Here is a 12,564-nt window from a genome sequence, read left to right as displayed (position 1 = left end):
TGTAAATTTAAAAAATATTTGTAAATAGGGCCTATATCAATAACAATTCAGCATTCTACTTTGAATTGTTGTTGAAACATCAATGGGAAAGAATGCGAGTGGCCATATTGAATTGCACATCAATTTTCAGAACAGAATATAATCCCATATCCCTTTTAACATAAATAACAACAATGATAAATCAGTATTCAAACTCTTTGTGGCGAACTTGCTTTTCAAGCAAATATGAAATTTTCTCACTTTGATGGATGATAAATGCTGACAAATTCAGCCTAATGTATAGATTCTGGAAATAAAGATTATAAGTGTGGTGACAATCCCCTTGCTTTGTGTGTGGAATAAATCATCTAAATACAATATCTATGACTATGATTTTCATGTTTGTTGTATAGTACGCCTACGGTATGAAAGAAATTCTCATGATTGGACATTGAACATCAGCCTTAAATGGGATGTCCATTCCTCAACATTAAAGGCACAAAGATAAATTATGTCAATCAACAATTAAAAATACTTTTACAACTGCAGTACATTGAGATTTTAAAAAGAATTATTTAAAGCTCTGCCAGCGTTTCAAGAGTGACAAAGTTCCCGTCCTCCTAAAAGTTGGATTATATACCACGAGGTAGAAACATGGGAACTCTGATTGTGATAAATGGGATCGCACCCCCCCCCCCCCTCCTCTATCTCCTCCAACTGAGATGCGAGTAGTAGGTGCAAAGATGAGGATTAGACCGCATTCCCACTGGTATCAGCACCCCAAGGGTCTTGGTTCCGCATCTCTAGTCCCCCATCTACAGGACAATGGTGATGATGCGTGCTAATTATCGGTTGTTTTGACGTGAGCATCACACCTCCTATGATCTCCTCATAAACTGATGGGCCCCAATCTGTCCTCCAGCTCAATTATAAGTAACTCTTGAGGGGGATATCCTTAGGCAATGTTAGATGAAGACAACTGGCAACTCTTCTGCAGCCAGGCTGTCGGGAGGAGGCGGAGGCTGATACCATACAAGCAGGAGCCCCCAAGCCTTGCCTCTCCCATGGGATGCAGGAAAATAGAGGATGAAATTAAACTCCGGAGCACGAGCATTCTGTCCCAGGCCGAGATGCTCATTTCATTCCTGTTGACATTCCGTGGAACGGAACGGTGAAGGTAATTACAACGTCTCTTTTTCCCCGCCCCACAAAACGTGTCAAATATTACATGAAGTGCGCACTCCAAAACAGCACTAATGCGCATAATTACATGTACTACTCAGCTCTTGGAATTAAATGTCTTAACATAATTTAAAGTGTGTTTCTCAAAGCCTCTTCTCAAATTGTCATAAATTTATTTCCCCCCCCCCCCCCCCCCCAAGCTCGAAAATGTGGGTGAGCTTTAATTCCTGTAAAGCCGCTTCAAAGTTGCCATACCGCACTTGGCTAACACATGAAAAGCTAGCCTAAAGGTTAATTGAAACTTAAGTCATTTTGTTGGTTATTAAATGAAACCCCCCCCCCCCCCCCCCCCCGCGACGAAAAAAGAGCATTAAAGGTAAAGACCAGTATTGGAAACGCCCCAATTTCAAAAAATGAAATGGAAGCTCTCATTACCAATCATGTGAAAGAATATGTTTTGACTAATACATGATGATAAAAAATTTGCCGGGAACCGCCTACTAATTCATATATTTGATAAATTTGTTTCTCTCATGGTCTGTGAGAGATATAGGTAGTCCCATATAAATCTTTCTGTGTATAGTGCTTGTAACTTTACGAAGAATGGGCCAAATTTCTTATCATTTTGATGATTCCAGAACCTTAAAGATGCTAGATGCTCGATGATCAACCTTTTCTGATCGATTCCACAACGTTTCTTTCACAATGCAATCGCATGACCATAACTGGTCTTTACCTTTAAGTTAGTTGCAAAGCAAATTCAGAGCAGCTCCACAACACCTCTGTGTCGTCATACAATAACCTAGATCCATTCTTGATCACTCCATGGACCTACTACATGATCACCCTGTCTGTATTAGGGGCTATCAGTTCATATAAAGCTAACTTCGTGGCTGCTGAACCTTTCGCTAGCCTGAATAACCTACTGTATCCTACGTTTATGTAAAAGGTTCATACATTGTACATACAATTTTACTTTTTAAGCAACTTTATGAAAATAAACAAAACTTTTTATGAAATGTTCAAAGATTAACATTTTTCGATTGAATTTGTTCTTTCTTTATCAACCCAGAAACACAAAAGGGAAATGATATTCAGTCAAAGTTTACATGCAATTTTCTTCAAAAAGTTGGATAAAAAGAATGCCAACATTTGAATTCAAGACAAATAATTCAAGATAAATGTGATTAAGTAGGTCATGTAAGAATATAATGTTATAACAATCAATGATGAAATTGATTTCCCTAACAACACAAAGCCCCCTAAATAAATTCTATGCTTCCACTGTATGATTTTCACCTAAAGTAGGGGATACTGACAATGGGAGAAGTAACAGGATGGAAATACTGGTAGCTAGCTGTCTATCATGCCAAAGAGACACAGTGTTCCCTGGGAGCATAATTCATCAACCTAATTCACGATCAAGGTCACACAGAAAACTTGCGGCACGCTTATCAACGAACCTTACAACTAAAAATTGATGAAAATGTCAGGGAAAATTAATGAAAATTTCCCACACCACGCAGAGATGATTGTTTTCATTCCGTCTTCCACAAGCAATTAATATTTTGTGGGATGAAATTTGAAGTTGTACATGAAAATAGTACTTAGTTTTATACTGAGCGTTACATGCATGGGAAGTGTAGACAAAGTAACAGTTTGTATCGAACATGTTTTCATGTCAGAAATAATATTAAAGGAACAAGCAGAATTTATACCTAAATATAGCCGCAGTTGTCTGTCCTTGAATCATAACACATTATATGCCTCATGAATGTTTGATGTCATTTTAATTGTTCTGTTGGTAATGTCTCTAATGGCCATGCTATACCAGGAAAGCTTCTCATGATGGATTATGGGAAAAGAGCAGTCTCATTGCCATAATGATTTAAGCCGTTAAATTGTAATGGTATATTGCATTGAATGTTATCCCCGATATAATATCATTATCTCCTTAAACCCCTCATATTTCTCTCTCTCTCTCTCTCTCTCTCTCTCTCTCTCTCTCTCTCTCTCACTCCCTCCGTCCTTCCCTCCCCTCTCTCTTGTTTAAATTCCATGGGGCTATCATTTTTGTTTTCTCGTTTCAAAGTTGGCTTGATCACATTTTTGTTTTTTTCATTTATAGTGAAAATTGTATTTCTTCATGTACAAAATATACTAGATATAAGATACATCAAATAGATAGAATACCTCGTTAACATAGAAGGCGATGGTTGCTTAAAGATAGGTAGTCTAATCTCACGGGGAGGGATGGAGGCTTACCCCTCCATATAGACGCCAGCCAAATAAAATATTTCAGACTTGAAGGTACCATATGCCCCATTTGCAGGCCAAAAATGAAAAGGTTGAATTCCAAAGGCATTTGAAAGATTAATACTAATTTAGAACTTCCCTCAAAAAGAAAGGGCTGGAAAATGTCTTTAAGTGGAAAAATAACTACTATTAGTTGTCGAATCGAATCGACTTTAGTGATTGCAATCCCTTAAGTAGTAGTCTGATTTTAAGACCCTTGTACCGAATGGTCGTACTTGGGAGGAACAAGTCGGTGAAAGTTTGAGCAAAATCCGACTAAAAAATAGAAAAGTGATGAATGTTTAAAGTTGCTTCTGCTTCTATTAAAACCAACTTCGTCTTAAAGGTAATACAAAGTTTTGGTATGGGGTCATGAATTTGGTTCAAATGAACATATTGGAAGCATATGCGATCCTACAATATTCAGTGATAGTTGTCGCGGTTGAAATCGAGTCTAAAGTTATGAAATTGTAAATAATACACTATTTATGTTGTATAGCTCCCTCGCAAGGTCAATATATTAGTTACGCTATAAAACAATGTTTGTTGTCTAAAATCGATCACGGAAATATGTAATCCCTTTTAACTCTTCTAATAATGAGGAGTGTGTGGTATATAGCTATATTGTACAAATCTTCTTATTCATTTTTTAAATGAACTGTGGAACACTACACCGCAAATTCGTGGTGTAACGACTTTACACAACATTGGGGTTGTGTTAAGTTGTGTAAAAGAAAATTACACAACTTTACACAACGAATTTGCAGTATAGGTTTCCCTTACTATCAGGCGCGTACGCAGGATTTTTTCAAGGGGGGGGTTTTAACATTTATAAATCGGTCCGAAAATTTCGCAACGACTCAGCCAGCCGCTGAATAAGCGGGGGGGGGGGGGGGGGGGGGGGGGGGGGGGGGGGGGGGGGTTAAGAGGACACATTTTTTTTTTTTTTTGGGTCTCGAAATTTGGAAATTTGACATTTTGCTCCGTTGGGGGGGTAAGGTCACCTTTTTTAGGTCGGCCATGGGAATAATTTTTTTTTTTTTTTTTTTTTTTTAATAATTAAAAAAAAAAAAAAAAAAACCAAAAAAAAAACCAAAAGGGGGGGGTTTTAGGTTTTTTTAGGGGGGTTACACACAGAAAATTTCCAAAGGGGGGGGTTTAACCCCCCAAACCCCCCCCCCCCCCCCCCCCCCCCCCCACCCCCCCCCCCCCCCCCCCCCCCCCCCCCCCCCCCCCCCCCCCTGCGTACGCGCCTGCTTACTATGCATGTGTCCTTCATCATAGAACTATGAAGTATACTTTCCAGATACATCAGAGAGATAAATATTTGAACAACCATGGTGGAATGTTAGACACAGTAGGCCAGGCGCAGGATCATCACAATGATGACTATTAAACATCGCCACATTTTCATCTCGGCAACCAGCATCATGAATATCTGAGTGCTGTTTGACGGAATCGAATGAATAGGAAATGAAGATGCCTCGCATAGAGAGAGAGAGGGATACTATGTCACTAGGGAGTAGAGCTGGAGATACAACCGGTGTATCTACCCACCTATACAATGTAAACATGCCCTTTAAAACAAAAATACAATTTCACGATTATTTGTTTTCACAGTGATCGATAATGTCATTGTTTTACATCTTTTGGGACAAGAAGTAGAATAGTTATTCACCTGGCTTGTGTTTTTAATGGAATTTTTTTGGCCATAATATCTGCAGGCGATGTAAAACAAAAAAATAAAAGCCTTGGATAGCAAATGGCAGAGATGATGTTTAATTGAAAAGTTTCTATTAAAAAACAAGTGTCCTTGGGGTTATAAGAATGTGAATTAGATATGAATAAATCTGATTAACAATAATGATAACGAATTACATTGACAAGCTTCAGATAATCAATAAGCTCATTCCTCTTTTGTTAGACGATGTCTTGCTCTCATGACAGAGTTTCATCTGCTAAATTTCCATCCATTCAAGAGATTACCTATCATGTGAACAATCCTCTTGTCTGTAACCATAGTACCATACTGAAAAACAAAACATGAAAAACAAACAAACAAACAAAACAAGAAAAATGCATTGCTATTAAAACCCAAGGCAAAGCTACGCCTATATGATATAACTCACCACCTACGGGTAATGTCTTGACTCCTTTGAGTAATTATTAGAAGCCTCCCTTAGCAGCAAGCCTGTCCCTCAGGCTAAAAGGATGATTCGACAAAGTAACAATAATATAGGTTCATAATAATAATGCCACCTCCCGAGCGCAGATTTTGCAAGATTATTTTGATGTTTTACACCTAAAGTCATTAAAAATCATTAGAATAATTAGATTGAAGGAGTGAATTCGGATGTTAGCTATCCCTTTCCCTATACATGTCTCACTCCTCATATCTCTCTCTCTCTCTCTGTGTCCCTGGCTGTCTCTTTCTCTCTCTCTCTTTCTCTCTCTCTCTCTCTCCCCTGTCGCTTCTCTTTCTACAACTCTCTCTCTTCCCCTCATTCTATTTCTTTTCTTCACCATTATCTTTCTTTTTCTTCTGTCTCATTCTCTCTCTCTCTCTCTCTCTCTCTCTCTCTTCTCTCTCTTCTTTCTCTCTCTCTCTCTCTCTCTCTCTCTCTCTTTTCTCTCTCTCTTTCTCTCTCTCTTTTTCTTCCCTCTATTTCCTTTCATATTCTAATTATCTCTTTTTCATTCATCGGGGATAAAAATGAAATGAATGAATAAATAAAAATAATTTCACTGCTTTTATGTAAGGATTTCTTATAGCGGTGGAATTTGATAAATATGTTAAATGGAAATGGGCTGCTAGTTGGCAGGTTGTATACTTCTTTCTTCAAATTATAATTTGATCCCTTCCTTATATTGATAATTACTGTTTGTTGTTATACAGTATAGACTAAATATGTTATCCCCGTATTATTTTTTTCTGCGGAAAGAATGATAAAAAATGAGGTATTATATACATCGAAGAATAAAACACATTAAAACAATAGCTTAGCTCTAGTTTGCTATCTCAATGCTCCCCAAAGTGCACTTTAATCAGACACATACAATCAGATAGACTTGTTTGCTAGACAGAGCAGGAGAAAATAATTTCCTGTTCTGGTGAACAGTTTTGTGTTTGACCTAAGAACTAATGAGAGTGTGTATGTACATCTAGGAATTATTAATTCATAATTATATTCTCCAGATTTTGCTCTGGATATTTTTAATTGCAATCAAATTGCAGCAGTATATTGGATCCTTGGGACCAACGATTGCAACTATATCAGCATCGAAGACAACACAAAAAGGAACCTTGCGAGTGAATTGTTAATATTGTTATGAATGCAACTCTCACGCTCTAAACACACACTGTCATGAGGCAGTCTCCGGATCGCATCCTATATGCATCGAAGCAAGAGGAGACATGAAGGAGACGACTGGAAAGGGGCATGGGAACGCAACAAAGCATGCAGATGACTTGTGACAAGATAATGGGCTATATCAACCCTGACGATGAAATTGGAAATTAAAATGAGAGTAAATGATATTCACTTACTTGGAGGGTTTGGGATAGATAGAAGAGGCAGTGACAGAGAGATCTATTAAGAAAGAACAGAGAGTCGACTACAGAGAGGAAAGAGTGGGGATATGTTGTGTGATGTGGAAAAAGGGGAGTGTGTGCGAAAAAGAAAGAGAGAGAGAGAGAGAGAGAGAGAGAGAGAGAGAGAGGGAGGGAGAGAGGGAGGAGAGAGAGAAAAAAAAAACACACGCAGATGGGGGAGGGGTGCAGTGGGTGGAAGGGAAAGATATGAGATGGTGGAAATAGACAAAGAGAGCAAAAGAGGAAAAGAAGAGAGAGAGAGGGGGGCATGGAGCGACAAAGCGAGAGAGAGAGATATGGGGGGGGGGGGAGAGATAGAGAAAAAGAGAATAAGATAGATTCACATGGATAATACAAGCAAGATATGTGTAGATTAAAATAAGGATTGGCCAACATGTTGATATCTATTTGATGTTTGTTTTTGTTTTTCATTCACAATTTAGGTAAACTATCCCTAATATCAGTTTTGTTATATTATAATTAATTTTTATAATATTTTTTTTTTATTGAACTGCATTTGTTGGGTATCATTCAAAAATCGTTTGCCTCTTGTCTAATTATTTTTCCTTGTATACAAACGTTTTAAGCAAAGAATACAATGTTTACCTGAGAACCTTGTATATGCCTGTAACAATGCTTTGAAAAGGAGATGCTTGATAATGCTAAAAAGAAACTTGTACCTCATCATCATTAGCACTTCCTGTTTAGGTATTTCGAGGACAAAATTCAAACAAAGAACACAAAAACATTGTCTGACTTACTTACTTTACCCGAAAGAGGTTTAAGGAATAAGAGAGCTTAATCTGTATTTGTGGTGGCATCGGTACTGAGCCTTGAGCACCACAACTTCCATAAGTGTCTATATTGAGCATCAAAAATGGATGCGGTTGGATGGTACACATAGCCCTAGATGATAATCAAGAGTTCAATGTCAAATATGGCCGGATGCAAACCGCGTTTGTTCAGACGTGCATGGCACACCAAAATAACGGATAGAAAGAAAAAAGGGGAAAGGTTTGACAGTTTTAGAGAGAGAATGAGACATGAAACAAAGAAAGGGAGAAAGAGAAGACGAGAGGAAGAGTAATTGAGACAGAGAGAGAGAGAGAGGGGGGGAGTGGAGAGAGAGAGAGGGGGGAGAGAGAGAGGGGGAGAGAGAGAGAGAGAGAGGGGGAGAGAGAGAGAGAGGGGGGGAGTGGGAGAGAGAGAGAGAGAGAGAGGGGGAGTGGAGAGAGAGAGAGAGAGGGGAGAGAGAGAGAGAGAGAGAGGGGGAGTGGAGAGAGAGAGAGAGAGAGAGAGAGAGAGAGCGCGGTGGAGGTGAGAGGAAGAAGACTTGCAGAGACATAAAGGAATATCGGAGAGAAGGGATAACGATACAAAATATGGCAGAAAGGTAGCTATAAAGGCAAAGACAGAGAGGGTAGGATAGGACCAGTACAAACGTATTGGAAGGGAGCCAGATAAGGAAATCTGCAGCAGTATGTCTACCTGTTATAGCATATTTCATAACTCGATGTTGACTACATCAAAATAAAACTTATGATAGGCTCTTATAATTTCTTATATGACGAACAAGAGAGGGCTCTTTCCCAATAGCATATTTGAAATACATTGAGTGATTTCATATCGTTGCTACGAACACACAATTCCCCCATAGTCGACAGAATGATTCTCCCACTTTTTTCACTTATCCTCTTTATAATGAGCCTTTCACGCATCGAAACATTTTCTGATGAGCAGAACAAAGACTAAATATGAATTAAGTTAAAGTTTTCTTCACCTGATTATTGCTTTACAATTCAAATACTTTATCAATATGCAATAAAACTGGACAAATATGTTTTTATCCGATGCCTTTATTTATGGTACATGACTGTAGATATTCATTTTTCTGTGAAATCCAACAAAATATCACTTCTGGCCAGTAGCATTGTTTTATTTCATTGAAATGTGTACAATCCATTAACACCCCCCCCCCCCCCTCGAAAAAAAATCCTGCGTTCGCGCCTGCATGAACCAATCACATCACTTTACACGACACTCCTTTGTTCTCTTTGTATAAACTCTACTTCCTCTGTGCCTCCTATCTTCTATTATCTCTCTTTCTACTATTATCTTATAATCATCGATTAATAACTTCTTTCCTATCTCTTAATCCTAGCAATGCCAATTTCCTCCTTTGAATACGTCCTCAAGAACCATTCACCACTATAGCTCAATCTTCGATACGATGATGTTGCTAATTGTCCTCCACACAGATACAATTTTTGCTTCTTCCAGGACTTTTATTTACACAACAGCAGCATAATACTCGAAATCTCTGAAGATTTTGTTGTTGATCATCAGAAGCAGTCCGATGCCTGAAGTGGAATATACTCCAGATATATTTTGGACATGATCGTTAGCTCTACAACCATCCTGAATATCATTGAACCTACCGAAAAAGTTCATGGTGTAATTATTTGAATCTGAACATCCAGCATAAAACAAACGCAGTGCCGATTTTGCTTTTATGCTATAGCATCTTGTATTATCTTGGAGTGCGTCAGCTTGTATCAGCTTTATTGGACAGTGGACCTATTGAACCTATTCAGGACTATTATTATTCTCAGAGATGGTGTTTTGATGTGTCATTTTTCAATTCCCAATGTATGGATGACCAATGTTTGCTGATTTGAGATGGGAAAGAAGTTACATTGTTTTGAATAATCATATAACTGCCATTTGATTTCATATGGACATTTCAACTCTTGGATTTATAAAAGAGGGGAGCTGGGAATGAACTTATACGATTGATACACAGACCAGAAGACCTTGAAGGAAAGTATCAACTATCAATACAAACTATTCCTACTGAATCGAAGCTGAGTTAAGTATAACAGACAGACACTGATTGTGGAAGCAAACAAAGGTAACAAGGATGAAACCTTCCAAGACAGCTGCAAAATGTGTGAATTGTGTAGTGTTTGTGCTATGCGTTGCCATGGGAACTGCATCACTGGACATGTTCCTCCAGGAGCCAGAGGACAGTGCATCCATTACAGGAGATCCTGTCACACTGAAATGCAAAGTCAATTTGGAGGCTTTCACTCAAAATACACATCACATGATTGTTGCTTGGAAACAAGATAATGTGCTCCTGGTAAACTCATCATCCTCGACCACATCATCATCATCATCATCATCATCACCATCTAAGGGTGTCCTCATGACTGGCAATTCTTCCATTGGAGAGTACGACCTCACTTTCACATCTACCTCTGAGGTAAACTCTGGGAACTACACTTGTGATATCTACACGTTTGTGATGGTGCAGATATTAGGAGGAGGCGTGCACAACGTGACAGTGTTTGTAGGAGAAACTGATCCAGCAGCACTTACTGTTCTCCCAGATGTAAGACCCGTATGTTCCTTTAGTTTTGATCTACAGGATGATGACGATCCCACAATCCTCACAGGAACCACGTTGACTTTTATTTGCAGCATCACTGAGGTAAACTCCTTTCAACTACACTGGAGGGTTAAAAGCTCGACTTCAACCGATTTCAATGGTAATTTTATGGAAGAGGCTGAGCGTAAGATGGGTTCTAATACCACAACTCTGTTTTACAATAGAACGGTAACTCCTTTAGATAATGGTAACGTCTTTGAGTGTGAGATGCGCAGTTCAGGTTTCCCAGCCATGACCAGGACTTGTACTTTACCACCACTCAGCATCTTGTACAAGCCCAATGTGAACATTGTTCCTCTCTCCAACATTTCAAACATCCATGTTGGTGATGACTTAAGCTTCTTCTGTTCTGTGGATGCTAGTCCTTTGGAAGATGAGATAGAGTGGATTGTCACGCCCCCTCAGAACATTGCCTTTCACCGTCAACAGATTGAAGTTCACCAGGCTTCTTCACCACAGAACTTCATCAATCTAACTTGTCAGGCTTCAAATGAAATTGGAATGACATCAATCTCTATTTCCGTGCATCTCAAACCGGTATACAAACCACTGATCTATATCTCCATGGTAACAACCTCCCTAAACACCAAGCCGGAAGATGGGGTGAGATTTCGGTGCAACATTGATGCAAGCCCATCAGAGGTGACTATACAATGGGTGGTTGTGCCTCGCAATCATGTCATTATCCAAGAGAGTGAAAGAGAGATGACCCTGAGCAGCCTCAGTACCGAGTCCATGTACGTTGATATATCATGTCTTGTAACAAACAGGGTTGGAAAGGCCATGGCTCGTGTATTCATCTATCTCTCATCAGCATCTTTAGAACAGTCTACCAGTAACCCCCTGGGAAGCAGACTATCATCTGCCAATACAACGGAGGCAGAATCAACCGCACAATACCTGGTGAACCTGGCCGAGCAATCTGCAACTTCAGAAACACCTCTCCCGGAAACACCCCTCCCAGAGACTACTTTAGCACCACTTTCTTCAAATACCACGACATTGGAGCCACGCGTGATTGGATCTCTTCCTTTCTCACCTTTCGAGGAACGTTTTCACACATCTTCTATTCCACAAGCTACTATCGACTCAACTCTAACAGAACAACAGGACACTGTCATCACCAGGGAAAGATATCCATCAATCACAGACACTCTGGTGAGATCCCAAGGAAACGCTTTCAGAGGCTATGAGTACATCATAGGTGGTGGTGCTGCTGGAGGACTCCTCCTTGTGATCATCCTAGTTGCCATGGCACTCTGCTTCTCCAGGATGAAAATAAACAAAGCCCTTCGGAGCGGATGTACAAGGGTGATGTACCGTCCAGGTGACAACTCTCTGATCCTACCGTTTGCTCAGTCTAGACAAGCTGTTGGAAACCCATATGAGTCTCTGACTGCTCCTGATCAGGCTTGTCATCAGGTGTCAAGAGAGGTCAATTTCCAAATGCTACAACAAATTTTGAAAAGTGAACTTCGCAAAACTGTTTAAGAAATTGCTTGAATAAAAAAAAAAGGTATTGTGTGGGAGTGTCGTGGCCGAGTGGTTTAAGGCGCTTGACTGGAGATGCGAAGGTCGAGGGCTCGAAACCCGGCACGGCACTAATATCCTTTGGCAAGATATTAGCCTGCACTTGCTTGGGTACCCGGTAGGATGCGACCGTCATTGTTGGTCAAACAGTTTTTGAGCGTCAAGTAACACCTGGCTAAAATGCTCCCCAGGGAGTGGGAAATGTGCACACAGTGGGCAAGCACTGAAACCAAAGACCGGGGTAAAATATTATGTAAAGCGCTTAGAGACATTGTATTAAGCGCTACATAAAAGAGGAATACTATGCTACTTATGCTAAATCATTTTGCTAAATTACATCAGTTTCTCTTCTGATGTCTGCTTCCTCATAATTTTTAAAAATCAAGTCACCACATTCCCTTATATATGCATAATTGTAAATATGTTATTCTTTTTAGGAATCCTGTATCCTTGTCTACATTTTGTATCATGATTTTTGTCTAAATATGCGCATTGACTTTTGATGGTGGGTATTGTTTTCCAATTGATTTGATGG

This window comes from Strongylocentrotus purpuratus, unplaced genomic scaffold (assembly GCF_000002235.5).
Source record: "Strongylocentrotus purpuratus isolate Spur 01 unplaced genomic scaffold, Spur_5.0 spur5_contig_859, whole genome shotgun sequence".
Lineage (NCBI taxonomy): Eukaryota > Metazoa > Echinodermata > Echinoidea > Camarodonta > Strongylocentrotidae > Strongylocentrotus > Strongylocentrotus purpuratus.
This window is presented reverse-complemented; position numbering follows the sequence as displayed.